The sequence below is a fragment of the Saccopteryx bilineata genome, chromosome 6 (assembly GCF_036850765.1).
Source record: "Saccopteryx bilineata isolate mSacBil1 chromosome 6, mSacBil1_pri_phased_curated, whole genome shotgun sequence".
Taxonomy (NCBI): Eukaryota; Metazoa; Chordata; class Mammalia; order Chiroptera; family Emballonuridae; genus Saccopteryx; species Saccopteryx bilineata.
In genome coordinates this window covers 144,877,226-144,891,645 of record NC_089495.1, presented here as the reverse complement: position 1 = coordinate 144,891,645, position 14,420 = coordinate 144,877,226, and positions in this window count along the sequence as shown.

The following is a 14,420-nucleotide window of genomic DNA, read 5'->3' as shown; positions in this document are numbered from 1 at the left end:
AGTTAGGAAAAGTTACCTGGAGTTGTTGACAACTGAACTGGGTTTTGAAGGATAAATAGAAGTTAGCCCAAAGAAGGTGGGACACATCAATCTATCATTCTAGGCAACAAAATTAGTTATCTATAGATTGATCATTTCAACTCCATGATCAATTATATTTTCTCTCAGTAATTCTAGAACATATATGTCCTAAAGAGTCCTTTGGATACAATTTCCACCAGATGCATGTTTTAACTAAATTTCCCCCAGTTTTTCTCTGTTTAAATAACTGTGCCAAAACATTACTGGATCTTTGCTTGCATATACTCATAAACTCCTCACCTGGGAGCATTGTCATTTTGAGGCAAGCACATGCCCAGAATATTCCTATGTTCATATTTTAGATTATCAGAAATTAAACAGGCTTCAGTCTCAATGTTGATGTAGGCAAACACAATTCTCAGAACCTCTCACAACCACATCAAAGTTCACAAATAAGTTACAGAACAACTATCATTCAAAACCACCTGAAATCTACCTGAACAGAAGTTCTATACCTAAGTATATAAAGAAGAAGCCATATGCATACTGGTAGGAGGGGCAGAGACGCAGAACCAGTTGGTCCCACACCCACGTGTAGTGGATAAAAATCCAGAAAGACCTCTCAGCTGCAGAGGTCCCCCCTAAGGAGCAAGGGGTCCCAGCCCCCACATCAGAACCTCCAGCCCAGCATTCAAGTGCCAGGAAGAGATGTCCCCATAACTTCTGACTGTAAACACAGCTTAGATTATGGCTGAGTGAGACGGAGGACTCTGGAGTCTTTGCTGTTTCTCTTCCAGGACCTGCATGGACGTATCTGGACTTGCTCACTCTGAGCTCAAGTGCTGGGGTACCAGGAACACACACGGAGGAAAGGAATTGTCTGGCTTCAGAGCAAAGGCTAAAGAGGCAGTTTTCTCCCAAAGAGGGGTACTGGCGGAGGCCTTGCTCAATTTCTGCCACCCCAACCCCCAATGAAGCCAGCAGGTGGATATCATATCTGAGTCTCCATCAACCTGGCTGACACTGTTCACCTGCCCTGGTGATTCCCGAGATCCTGCCCCACTTGCGAGCCCAATGGAGCCTTCCCATTGGCTGTTCTGTACAAATAGCTGTGGACAAGTCCCGCCAGGGGTGAGGACGACGGAGACGCAAAAACCCGACTCTGGGGACCAGGTTCAGTGACGCAGATCCACTTTATTCAGGAAGTAAACTAGCCTATATACACAGGTTCAGCCTATAGGATGTTACAGCATGTCCTTCACAGCCAGTGGCTAACAAGATTAGGAAGTTGCGTGGTCGGCGCTGAGTCACTTCCTTATAGTGGGTGAGTTCCCTTTCTGAGTATGCCTAGGAAGGTTCTGGGAGCTGGAGGATTCTCACAGCATTGCACCAGCCATAGCTGTTAGGAATGCACTCTGCGCTCCACCCACACTTCCCCCTTCTCTTTTAATTAGGGCCAATTGGACTTGATGAATGACAGCTTGCTGTTGTTGTCTCTATGGGCAGGATAATGCTGGGGGGGGGGAGCAACCCAGACATAAAGACCCACCTGCATCTGGGAGTCAGCAGTTACTATAGCACACATAAGTAGGAACAGAGTACCAGGTCCTGGAGGCCCATCAGGGGCAATTCTCTGGGCCTGCCCCACCAAAGCCTCCACATCCCCCCAGGTGATGGGGTGCGCATGCTGGCCATGAGGTCTTCTTCTGGAGTGCTGAGGACCTCCTCCCCTCAGGCGTAATCGGTGTGGAGAAGGCCAGGGCTGTGGCTTTGGACAGGTGAAGACTGAACCATTTAGTGGGTGCCCAAGAAACCCTGTCAAGCAGGTTGGGGGGTTCCTGGGATCCAATTTGGCTGAAAAACACAAGCATAACCTCTCCCTTGTGTTAGAAGAGGGTGTGATCCCCGCCACTGTGCTGTGGCTGGGTCCTTACAGCACCATTTCAGAGAGAGGGTTGGGGAGAGAGAGAGTGAGAGATACAGAAAAATAGACAAGACAGACAAACAGAAAGAAAAAAGACACATTGGGGCGTATAGGCTGGCCCATGGGTCTGCAGCAGGAACACGTGTTAGAGTTAAAGCAGGGGTAGAAAATGGCATCTGAGAGGCTGGGGTGGGGCATTGAGCCCCGGCAGGGAGAGCTGACGGCACAGTTAGCAATTCGGTTGGTTTCATTTCTGCACGCTCAGCTGCGATTTTGTCAAACTCGGAATCTAAACTACTTTCCTCCTCAGTGGAGGGGGGTGAATAGAAAGGTAGGGGCTCCTCAGAGAGAGGGGTAGCCTGTAATATTTTTGGCACCAGTGGAGGGTCCCCAGCAGGAGCACTGGTCAGGCAGGCATGTATCACTAACAGGGCGGGAATGAGACTGAGAGGGAAGTTTTGTGCTTCATGTACTTTGGCCAAATGAACGCACTGGAAAGCTCAGGTTCAAGTATCAGGGTCCCAAAGAGGCACGTCCTGGAGCCAAGGGTTGAAACCTGAGAGGATTTCCCAGTACATACAAAGATCCTTTTCACTAACTTTAACTCGCCTACTCTGCAATAGGGCATAGAGGGCTCGAGCTTGTGGGGCTCGGGAGTAAGGAAGAAGGTTTCCCATTGCAGAGGGTCACTCACCCATCCCTTGGATGCCGGTTAGGTCCCTGTTCGAGGCGCCAGTATGTGGACAAGGCTCACTGAGGGTGAGGACAACAGAGACGCAGAGACTCGACTCCAGGGAACAGGTTCAGTGACACAGATCCACTTTATTCAGGAAGTAAGCTAGCTTATATACACAGGTTCAGCCTATAGGGTGTTACAGCGTGTCCTTCATAGCCAATGGCTGAAAAGATCAGGGAGCTGCGTGGTTGGCGCTGAGTCACTTCCTTAGGCGAGCTCCCTCCTGGGTGTGCCTAGGAGGGTTTCAGGTGCTAGAGTGTTCTCACAGCATTGCATCAGCCACAGCTGTTAGAAATGTGCTCTGCGCTCTATCCACAAACAGCTTCTCCGGTCTCATGCTTTGAACTATCCTAAAATCCCTCAAACAAGCAGCATCTGGCTTCAGTGTGCCCCATACCTCTTGCTAAGTGGTCTTAGACCTGGCACTAACAGCAGCCAGCCCCCAGGCACAGCCTAGCCTTTCCTGAGCACATCCAAGCCAGGAACAAGTAGCAGCCATCTGCAGATTTCTCTGTAGCGAATGCGGGTGGCCCAGGAAGAGCACAGGTGGTGGTTGAACTTGTACCTCCAGGAGGCCCCAGAGCCAGTGCAGAATACTATTTATATATCAACTCTAATTCTTTTAAAGAAATTAAGCATAAACTTTAAATCTCATTTATTGTTAAATAAGAGTTATAAGCACAAAGCATTTATAACAATTTTTATGTTTTATTCCAAATAAAACAATTTAAGTTAACTAGTGCTCCTTGAGAATGTTTTTTCTTTAAAAGCTGTCTGTAAGCTGCTCAGTTTGAAAAGCACTACTCTATGCTGCTCTGGGTATGGAATGTTTTCTTCTAATTGTCCAAGAACTAAAGACTTGCCCCAAACACACGAGCCTCCCTTGGCCCACTCAGTTTACCCCATTGTAGTCTCTGGATCATTTTGCCTTCTTAAGTCCCAACTTATACTTCGTACTGTTATCTAATAGAACTTAGGTGATGCTCTTTCTGGATGATTCCATCCAGAAGAAGAAAATAAAGGAGGAGGAGGAGGAAGAAGTCTTCTACTGTCTGCGATGGAGGAGGCTGGTACCTAAGACAGTCATCATCAATATGCCAAGTCCCCAGAGCACAAAACTTAGTGTTTTGGGGTGTGGGGTTTTTTTTTTGGGGGGGGGTTGGTTTATTTACATAGGATTCCATGATGGCTTTTAAAATATATATGTCATTAATTCAAACTTAGACAATTATATGATACCATGAAATAGAGACCAATATACATAGTGGGAAGATAATTAGTTTTAGAGTCAGATGATAGGAATTTCGCCCAGGCTCTGTCATTGACCAGCCACAGTTTCTCTGATCTTCAGTTCTCTCATCTGTAAAGTGGGATAATAATCTTGGCCATATCTATTCTCAAGGATGTTTGAAAGAATTATAGGAGAAGATAAAATATAAAACTCTCTGCAAGTTGTAAAGTGCTCCACGCATTTGCATGTAGAAATAACAAAAGGCAGAGCTAGGGATAGGGCAGGGCGCTCCACTCAGACCTGGTCGGCCCCGACTTGCTCCATCCTCCTCCCCGGTACCACTGGTGGGCCGGGGCTGGGCTGGTGTTCCTGACCTGGGATCTAGACCAGCTGCTTGTCTCCATGGACTGGGATGACTCAGAGAGCAGCTGAAGCGTTTTCAAATGCACATCCATCTCCAGATCCAATCTGAACTGGCCACCTAATTCTTGTTATCTTTCAGTTTAGAGCATGCTTGGAATGGCAATTATGAAATTTTAAAAGATTCATTGGTATCATTAGAATGAAATTCATCTTCAGAACAAAGAAGACTTGCTTGCTTTTGCATACAAATAAAACCTGCACAAAAGCCTGGCATCACTTCCATTTCCTCGTTGGCAGAGTTTCTGTCCTCTACAAATAAAAGTAATTCTGAGAGGCAGCAAGCTTTGCAACTTCATTCTTCTTTGTTGCGAATAGCCCAGCGCTGTGGAAGGAATATATGAGGGAAACACTGTGGTGAGAATTAGTAGCGCTTGTCAAAACATTTATTCAAGGCCTACTACTTACTAGGTGCTTTTTCTGTTACATCATTAAATTCGAACAATAATTCTGTAGAAAGTAACGCCATCCCCACTTCACAGGAAAGGGGACTGAGGTATGGAGAGCTGAGTTCATCCATCCAGGGAAACACAGTGCTAAGGCAGAATTTACCTGAGGTGTGACTCCAAGCCTGTGTCCTTTTCAAAACACAAATGGAACCTTCCCTGGAGGGCGGGGGCAAGGAAGTCCTAGGCATTTCCCACCGGGTGTGCCGGGGTCACGAGTCCTAAAGTGTCAGAGGGGGTGAGACCAGGTTTGTTCCAAGGCCTCGCACACAGACCCATCGTGTACGAACTGGCAGATGGGGTTTCTCTGTGTGGCGTCCGTGCGCAGGACAACACCGCGGAGCTTGCGTGAGAACAGGAAGGCACCGAATTTAGAACAGAGATGAGAGCCCGCACTGACACAAGCACCCAATTTTTTCATAAAAAGCACCCATTTTTATTCATAAATGTGGGCACAGGCAGGTCTCAGCTAGGTGGCAGAGTGGGCCAAGCTGTCCCCTCTGTGGATAATGAGTTAGTGGAAAAAAACTCTAGACTTGGAGTCAGACAGATTGAAACCTCAGCTCTACTATTTATTAGCGTTGTGACCTTCAGGAAAGCACCTAACCTCTCTGAGCCATAGCAGGGTTACTGGGGTGATTAAATGACATTTTAGCATCAACATGGTATCTAGTACATGCATGTGCTAAAGGTAGGAAGCCCTGTGGAGAGGCACCCCCACATGGACAGGAGGGACACCCAGACTGGGCTGGGGGTTGGGGGCTGGGGGTGGGGGACTGGGCCCTCCACGCCTCAGGCAGCATCGTGAACACAAATTTGGCGAACCACATGGTAATGGTCACAGCACTCCCCAGACACTGGTAAGTCACCCCATCTCTGCAGGAGCAAGCGTTTAATATTTTAGCAAGGTATCCCTGAAGCACAAAGCCAAGCTCTGGCAAAATAATTCAGAACAGCAAAGGAAAAGCAGCTAATCTCTATTTCACTACGAAGCATAAATTAGAAGTGATTAAAGAAAAAACTGTTAGGAGACACCCAAGTCACCTTAAGGACACTGATTCATTTGTCAACTTTACAATCTTTTAAAAGTAAATGCACTATTTCTGAGCAAACTATTTGGGAGAACCAAATGCCTATCTTAAGCATTTCATAGCTTTTTTGTTTGTGAGACTGAAAATACCCCATAAAGAAAGGGTTGCATCTGGTCTTCATAGTTCAAGGTATCTGAATACACAACACAATTAACCAGTGATGGGACAGGACAGTAAATCTCTCACACGTGTCAGATGAGACTTTAAAATAATGGAACGGTTGCCAAGGACATCCTCACTGACTGAATCTCAAATTAGGCAGCAGCGCTCTGGGCAGCTGTGCTGTCCTCAGTGTCCCTTCTTTGGGAGTGTAATTCTCCTCCGAGTCTCAGCGAGGCTGTGGCTGATGACAGTCTGTGCCCCCTGCTCTCTCTTCTCATGCATGAGACCACTGACCGTCCACCCGCAGCTTCATCTTTGCTAACAGGTATCAGAAGCTGTCCCCGCTCTGAGAAACTGAACCCATGGGGAGAGCATGGGTTTGGGTTCAGTTGAACGTGGCACTACTTCTAAGCTATGTGACTTGGGAAAATTATTGTATCTGCCCGGGCCTCAGTTTTCTTAATTTTAATATGGGGATAGATGAGATCTATTTCACATGGATGTCACAAATATTAAATGAGTCAAATACAAAGGTTGTCCCCAATGGCCAACAGCTTTGCTTTTCTCTGTTTTGGCTTCATTCTCAGGCAAGCCGTCCCCATGTGGTGACAATGACGGCAACCAACAGTTTCAGTTCCAGTCATCCTTACAACTAATGATCCCACAAAGGCAGCCACTCTGTCTCCCTCCCCTTTGTTTCTGTAAAAGTTCAGGGAGAACTCTTGAAGGTCTAGGGTATTGGCCATTTCTGTGACTGACAGAAGGTAGAATTCAGATAAGTGAGTCCTAGAGTTTGATCCACAGATACCTGCTTCAAAAAAGCAGGAAAAACGCGTATAGCTCTTCAGACGAGAGCAGTGCAGGAGGACGAAACGTGGCTGAGAAGGCAGAAGGAAGTGCTCAGGAAAAGTCCTTATGTCCTTTTGTCGTTTCCTGCTGCTCTGATGTTCTTGCAGATGAGGCTTCCTGGAATTTGGCGACTAGATGATACTTTCATTCATCAACTATTTACAGAGACTAGCACACATCACTGGGAAGAAGGAGGGGTCACTGGGAAAATCCAAGATGACATCACCCTCAGAACCCAGTTCCTTTCCACATTTCAGTTCTCGAGTTTAGTGATAAAAACAATTAATTCATTTAAAAATGCTAGTGCAGCTGACAGTTAAAAGTGGGTCTCCTGACCCCCAGCTAGGCCCCTGATATCAGAACCTCAGTGCAAATGGGGCAACTGCCTCCACAGTGGTTCACCAAAGCCAGAGAGGAGGCGGCCACCCCTGCCTGGGGCTCGGGCGCTGCCTGGGGGACTCCTCAGCCCTGCTGATCCCCTCTGGACAGAGGTCAGAGGGCGCGCTGACAGGGACGTCTGTCAGCCTCCTGCTCATGTAGCCTGATGGTGGGGGTTCAGCACTGATGAGAGAATATTTGGGAAATGACCATATGGGGCAGCAAAGCAGCTTCCTTGGGAGAATTCATGTTAAATCATTTCTCAAAGTCTTGATCTGAAAACGGGGCTCACAAAATTTAACAGAAAGGTGAACTGAATTGTTTTAGGCCAAACTGATAGACTTCTTGTAAAGCGACGTATAGCTCTCCGTTCTTGACAGTAATACCGATAAGCTGCCATCATCTTGCACCTCCTAACCAGCATCTCCACATGCACATCTTCTCCTCTCCTCCATTCTCCACACTTGAATATAAAAAATTTAAATGACCGCTCTTTGGCTTAAAATTCTTAAACAACCTCCCATGTATTCAAGAAAAAGACCAGAGCCCCCTGGCTGACCCACCGGGCCCTGCATGGTCCACCCCACCCACCTCCCAGCCTTTCTTATGCCTCTCAGTGCCTTCAGTGCACCAGGGCCTTTGCATATGCTGTTCCCCCTGCTGAGAACATTCCTGTCCTCTACCCTTTAACTACTTAGTACATATTCTTCCTTCAATATCTATTGCAATCTCACTTGCTATGGGAAAAACTATTATTTACTGTTTCATACAAGCATTTATCACAAAGGCAGCATTCCATTTCTTTGTACAGTTCTTCAACTAAAGTCAGTCTTTTTCACTAGAGTATAAGTTCATGAAAGAAGTGGCTGGGACCTTGTTTTTTGCTTACTTTTGTTTTCTCACTAATAAGCATAAGACATGGGAACTATGGAAATAAAGAGGGAGGGAGGGAGGGAGGGAGGGAGGGAGGGAGGGAGGGAGGGAGGGAGGGAAGAAGGAAAGTAGAAAAATGGGAAGAAGGGAGAGAGGTGAGGACCTGACTTGGCAGCTTTGGGAGAGGACTTCCAGGCCTCCGGCTGGGGTGACTGGGTGGCTGATAGCGTCATTCCCCGAAGCAGACAGGACAAGCTGGATCATCATTGCAGGAAGACGATGAGCTCAGTTGGGGACCTGCCGTGGGAGAGGCTGGAGGTGGAGTTCCACAGGACTCTCTGTCTATGTGAAGGTCAGGGAATCAGTACTGAGACATAAACGTCTGTCTCACCTCAGGAGTGGATGCATCACAGGGGAAGGAGGTGCAGGGAAGGAAAAGCAATGGTCTGAAGGACGCTAGGACAGACCCACCTTGAAGTACTAGGCAGAGAGCAAACAACTGCTCCAGAGAAGAAACATTCAGAAGTTTACAGAACTGCAGGGAGTCAAGTCAAAGACACCAAGAATTGTTTCCAGAAAAAAAGAAGCAACAGGCTGTTCCGTGTGGCCGAGAGGTCCAATACAGTGTGAACTCAGAACTCAGAAGTGAGTGCAGTGACTTTGGCAAGGGTGGGGTTTGGAGTAAATGTACAGAAAGGAAGGAAAGATTCTGAAATCATACATAATTATTTAGAAGGAGGTGAAACATGGGTGGAAGTCCCCCAGGAAGGAGGAAAGACTGGTATCTAAGGAAAGAGGGGTTGTTATTCCCCAGTGCCCCACACAGTGTCTGGCACCCAGAGGGTAAGCAATAAGTATTGAATGAAGGACTAATGAACAAATAAACAAACGGACAGACAGACAGAGCTGGAGAGGCTGGCTTTCAGTAAGACCAACTTTTCTAGACTGGAAAAAAACATAGAACAGGTGCAGCTATAAATAAATCGCTATGAATTATGATTTGTGTTGCAACAAAGCTCACATTTTGAATGAGTATTTATCTCGATAGCTATCTGGAGGGAGAGAGCACTGCACTGGTCACACAGAGCTCCCAGAATGAGACCACCCATCTTCCCTGCAGCTGTCCCCTGGCTGCCGCGGACGCTGTGAGGGAACCAGAGGGGCAGAGGCGTGGGGGAAGCTGGCCTTGGCGTCAGGAAGACAGTTTTGAGTCCTGTTTAAAATTTGATATTTATTTGATTTGGAGAAAATTTCCCTAACCTCCCTATACCTTACTTGGTTTATTTCTCTGTAAAATGGTGATTGAAAAACTTATCCTTTACTAACAGTGTTTTGTGAGATTTAGTGTAACATGTCTAGCACAATGTTCGGCACAGAAGTACTCAAAGTTGAAGATGCTCTTGTTATTGTTGCCTGCATTATCGATATCATTGTTGTTTGCAGCCAAGAAACAAGGCCTCATATGTCTAAATATTTTATTTAGCAGAAATCTGGAAATGATTTCCCTGGGTATGTTTGCCCAGCATCCCTTCAGCAAATTGACAAGACAGCCAGTGAGTTCCGGAAACCACCGACTGTGCAGCAAGAAATCCAAGGCCCGAAACACAGTCTGAAGAAGGGGAAAGACCCCAAAGTCAGGCTCCACCAAAGGGAGCCAAGTGGGTGAAACAGACACTTTAGCATATGAAACAACCAGACTGAGTAATTAACCCGACAGTAGGTGTGGTGTATCCATTTCTCCCAGAGAGCACCTGTTCATATGGGAATTCAGAATCCAAGATGGTGCAAGCCAGGAGCAGAGTACTGGAGGGGTCCTGCAGCAGAGTCCTCAGAGATGTTTTGCTAAGGCTAACTGGGAGGACAGGGTTTGGTGCATAAGTCAAGGGCAGGAGCAGAGTTGCAGAGAGAAATCACGCCCCAGAGTCAGGCCAGAAGCAGAAGAGGAGCTGATTGGAAGCAAATACAGAGATTGCTGAAAGCCATGTCCAAGGTCTCAAGTTTGCCCTTGTGAGAATTTATGTGTGTGCAATAGAGACAGGCCAAATTCCAGGGGCTACTCACTGCACACAGAAAGCACACACTTAGCATCTTGACTCTATTGCTCTTCTGCCAACTTATTTTTGTTCTTTATTATTATTATTCATTTTCTTGGATTTGTTTTAAATTTATAAATTGAAGTCCTTTTTTTAAATTATTTATTTATTTATTTATTTTTTACAGAGACAGAGAGTAAGTCAGAGAGAGGGATAGAGAGGGACAGACAGACAGGAACGGAGAAAGATGAGAAGCATCAATCATTAGTTTTTCATTGCGCGTTGCAACACCTTAGTTATTCATTGATTGCTTTCTCATATGTGCCTTGACCACGGGCCTTCAGCAGACCGAGTAACCCCTTGCTGGAGCCAGTGACCTTGGGTCCAAGTTGGTGGGCTTTTTCCTCAAACCAGATGAGCCCGCACTCAAGCTGGTGACCTCAGGGTCGCGAACCCGGGTCTTCTGCATCCCAGTCCGATGCTCTATCCACTGCGCCACCGCCTGGTCAGGCTGAAGTCCTTTGCAAAAGCAATTAGGGCATGAATGCATATATTGCTGTTATTTTAATTCCATCATGTAAGATAGGCTTAACTTTATAATCTACTTTATAATGCTGCTCCAAGCCAGAGTACAAAAATGTGCATATTTTAAGTGTATAGCTATGCATATTTCCCAATTGATTTTACATTTGCCACCTTTTTCTCACCTAATTATTCTTTTTTATTATTATTATTCAGTGAGAGAAGGGGAGGTAGAGACAGACTCCTGCAGGCATCCTGACTAGAGCCACCGGGCAAGCCCACTAAGGAACAATGCTCTGCCCATCTGGGGCTTTGCTTCATTGCTCAACAACTGCCCACTTCTTAGTGGCTGAGGTGGAGGCCATGGAGCCATCTTAAGTGCCCAGGTCCAACTCACTCCAATTAAGCCATGACTACAGGAGGCGAAAAGAGAGAAAGAGAAGTGAGGAGGGAGAGGGGAGAGGTGAAGAAGCAGATGGTCGCTTCTCCTGTGTGTCCTGACAGGGAATCAAACAGGACATCCACACACCAGGCCAAAGCCCCACCACTGAGTCAGCTGGCCAGGGACTAATTATTCTTATCTTCCTGTTTCTCTTATCTCTCTTTCAGAGTCCTGATCAAAGTTGGTAGCTGGGCTTGGAACATGTCTGGTGAACCAACTAATCCTTTTGAACTCTGGGTAAGCTACCCCAATTTGGGGGCATGAATGAGGTAGAGTGTAAGTAAACAAACAAGTAGATAAATGCAGCCTGTTCCTATAGTTCCAACAGGTACCATTTACTGAGCACCTGCTATTTGCTAAGTTCTGTGCCAAGTGCTCTTTGTATTTTTTTCTTTTTCGTGTAACCCTCACATAACTAAATTGAGTGGATTTCATCATCCCTACTTTACTGATGGGAAAACTGAAGATGGAAGTAGTCACACAGGTCACTCAGCTAGTATAAGATCTGAATCCAAGTTGACCAAACCCCCTATTCTTGTTATTTCCTGTAACACACACACACACACAATGTGCACATGAGCACACACAGACATGCCCCAGAAAACAAATAATGCAATGGGCTTGAATATGCAACAAATTACCCTGACTTCTTCAGAAAAGTCCCCAAGGTCAAAGTCTACCCTCTAGAACTCAGACATGGGGACAATGGCTTTCTTCTGCTCTGTAGTCCATCTTAAAGTCATTCCCAACTCAGACCCACCAATTCACTAAACTGCACATCTTTTGAGGATTCACAGACACAAGTGATGAATGCCTATAGGCCCTTCATGCACACTGCATGTCTCAGAAAGGAGTGGTGGTCACTCCTAATGTCCTTCCTATCTTCAAATTTGTGGAGCGCAGGCCCCAGAGTGCCACTGAGAAGCCATGGGAAAATGAACTTGATAGCCTTCCCTGGTAAGGCTTGTTTTCACCAAATTCAATTTAGGCTTGCATGTATGGATTGCTTCCCTTCACTGGGGCCCTTAAAAGCTGTATGGCCATAACAGAGAGCAGAGTGCCGCTTTCATTTCTGTGACCAGACCAGAAGGTGGATGGAGCTTAATGTGAAGACACTATGTCCTTCTCCATCCCAGCACCTGGAATTCCGGCATTCCACATTCTTCCACATTCTTTCAGGGGAGGAGAGCTAAAGGCTCTGGGTCCTTCATGAGACCTTTCTGGAAACCAAAATGCCATTGGATAAAGGGAATGTTGGACTCAATGAGGAATAGTTCCCCCAAATTTCTCCTAACCCTGATTTTTAGCTTTGAGTAAGTCCTATGAGGAAGGGATAGTGATCAGAATGAGAAGAATAAGGGTGAGAAGGTGAGGAAGAGCTGGAGAAGACAGGCTGTGCTGGAAAAAGCCCTGCCCTTCTCCTTCCCATGCAAGCCCACTTGCAGTAAAAACTACAAGGTCATGATTTATTATGCACTCACCATGAAGGTGTGGACTTAAAGGCATGTTGGTTTGCAAAGTCATCCAATTATTTTCATTTACTCATTGGAAAAATACTCACTAAGAACATAATAATCATGCTTTAAAATTCCACAATCTAATGGAAAACAAGACAGTTATACAAACTTTTAAACTGGAGTAAATACAGCAAAATATAGATAAATAATAGATGATGGATGGATGGGTGGATGGATGGATGGATGGATGGATAGATGGTTGGGTGGATGGGTGGATGGGTGGGTGTAGGGATGTATGGATGGGTGGATGGATGGGAGGGAAAAAGAGAGAAATTAATTTAGGATAATTAAGTTTAGTTGTTTTATTTTTAAGGGAGGATGGGGTAATTCTTGCGCTGATTCATAATTATTAAATAAAAATAAGCTAATGAGAAATAGGTAAGGAAGCTTTCAAAGAGAGGGAACAGTCTAAGCAAAGACATGAAAAATCAGGTGTGTGTGTGTAAACACCACCACTTTTGGTATGACTGGTTAGTAGAGAGTAGGGGGCAGAGAGGGGAGAGACAGCTAAAGCAGCATACCTCAGCCAAGTCAGAGAGGCCACTGATATGTTATAGAGTTATAGGGCCAGAACTTCACCCTTGGACAATGAGTCCAATTGACGGACTGAGAACAAGAGTGACATGATCAGGGAGAGAAATGTCAGCATGGGCTAGGGACATCAAAGAAAACTTCTGGATAAGGGATATCATGTACCTGTGTCTTCATGGTAAAGATAGAAGGATTCAAATATTATTCAAAGAATTTGGGTAAGTTGTGGCCGTATCACCAGTTTCCTCTCTACAAAGAAAATACAACTCATTTTCTCAACTCTCCATCAAGGATATAGACAAGCAAAAGTCCTGCTATTCTTCACTATGATATTGACCAAAATTCTAACCTCTAAATCTGCACTATTCATGCCCTATAGAAAAGGGAATAGAAAAATCAATAAATAACCACCAGAAGGTTCCAAGAGGTTGCCTAAGGCACATAACTAATAAACAACTGAGCTATGATTGAAACCCAGGTCTGATCCCGAGTCCAATGTTCTGCATGATTGAGCACCTCATCTCAGCTATGACTCACATAAAATGCTCTCTTTATTTACTCTTCAATTTCTTCTTAGTAAAACCTTTCCTCATCCAAGAAGACTTTTATACCCACCCTAGCTCATAATGACTTCCCTCCCCAAGATAAGAGGCCCTTGATATTTGTAGTCCAAATTATGCAATCCCCATATGATAGTGTCTTCTGTTTGTTATTCTTATCCACACATTGAACTTCTAGATTCTTGAGAGCACAAAGAACTTGTGAGAGATAATTCATGCTCACAGTATGAGAAGAAACAAAAGAGACCCATGAATTGCCTTCCTTCTGATCTATTTTTTCAAGGATGTTTGTAGAGTAACCAGCTTCAGAAGTCTCCAGATAGAACAAAGGGTAGATTTGCTTACAATCTGGTATAGTAAGGGTAATGTCCCTCTCAAGGGTAGAGGACAGACACACCTACCTCTTATTATGACTTGAGTTCCCTCAGCTCAGACATCCTCTTCAAGGATATTTTGTACCACCCTCTGGAAACAAGCTCAGGAAACAACTGTGAATGCTGACACTCTGGTAACTGCTGTTGCTGTGACTGATGAACCTTCCTTTGTCTCTGACCCAGGAATCTTGTGTCCTCTGCTACCATCCTTGAATCTATGGCAAACTAACTGTTACCACACAAGTAGAGTGAAACTTCAGACCCTTTACAGCTCTCAACAAGATCCTGTCTATTCAATCCTCCAGTCTTCTCCCCAGTACCCAAGAAAGTCCCTGTCACGTAGCAGAAACTCAACAACAGCAGCGTCCAG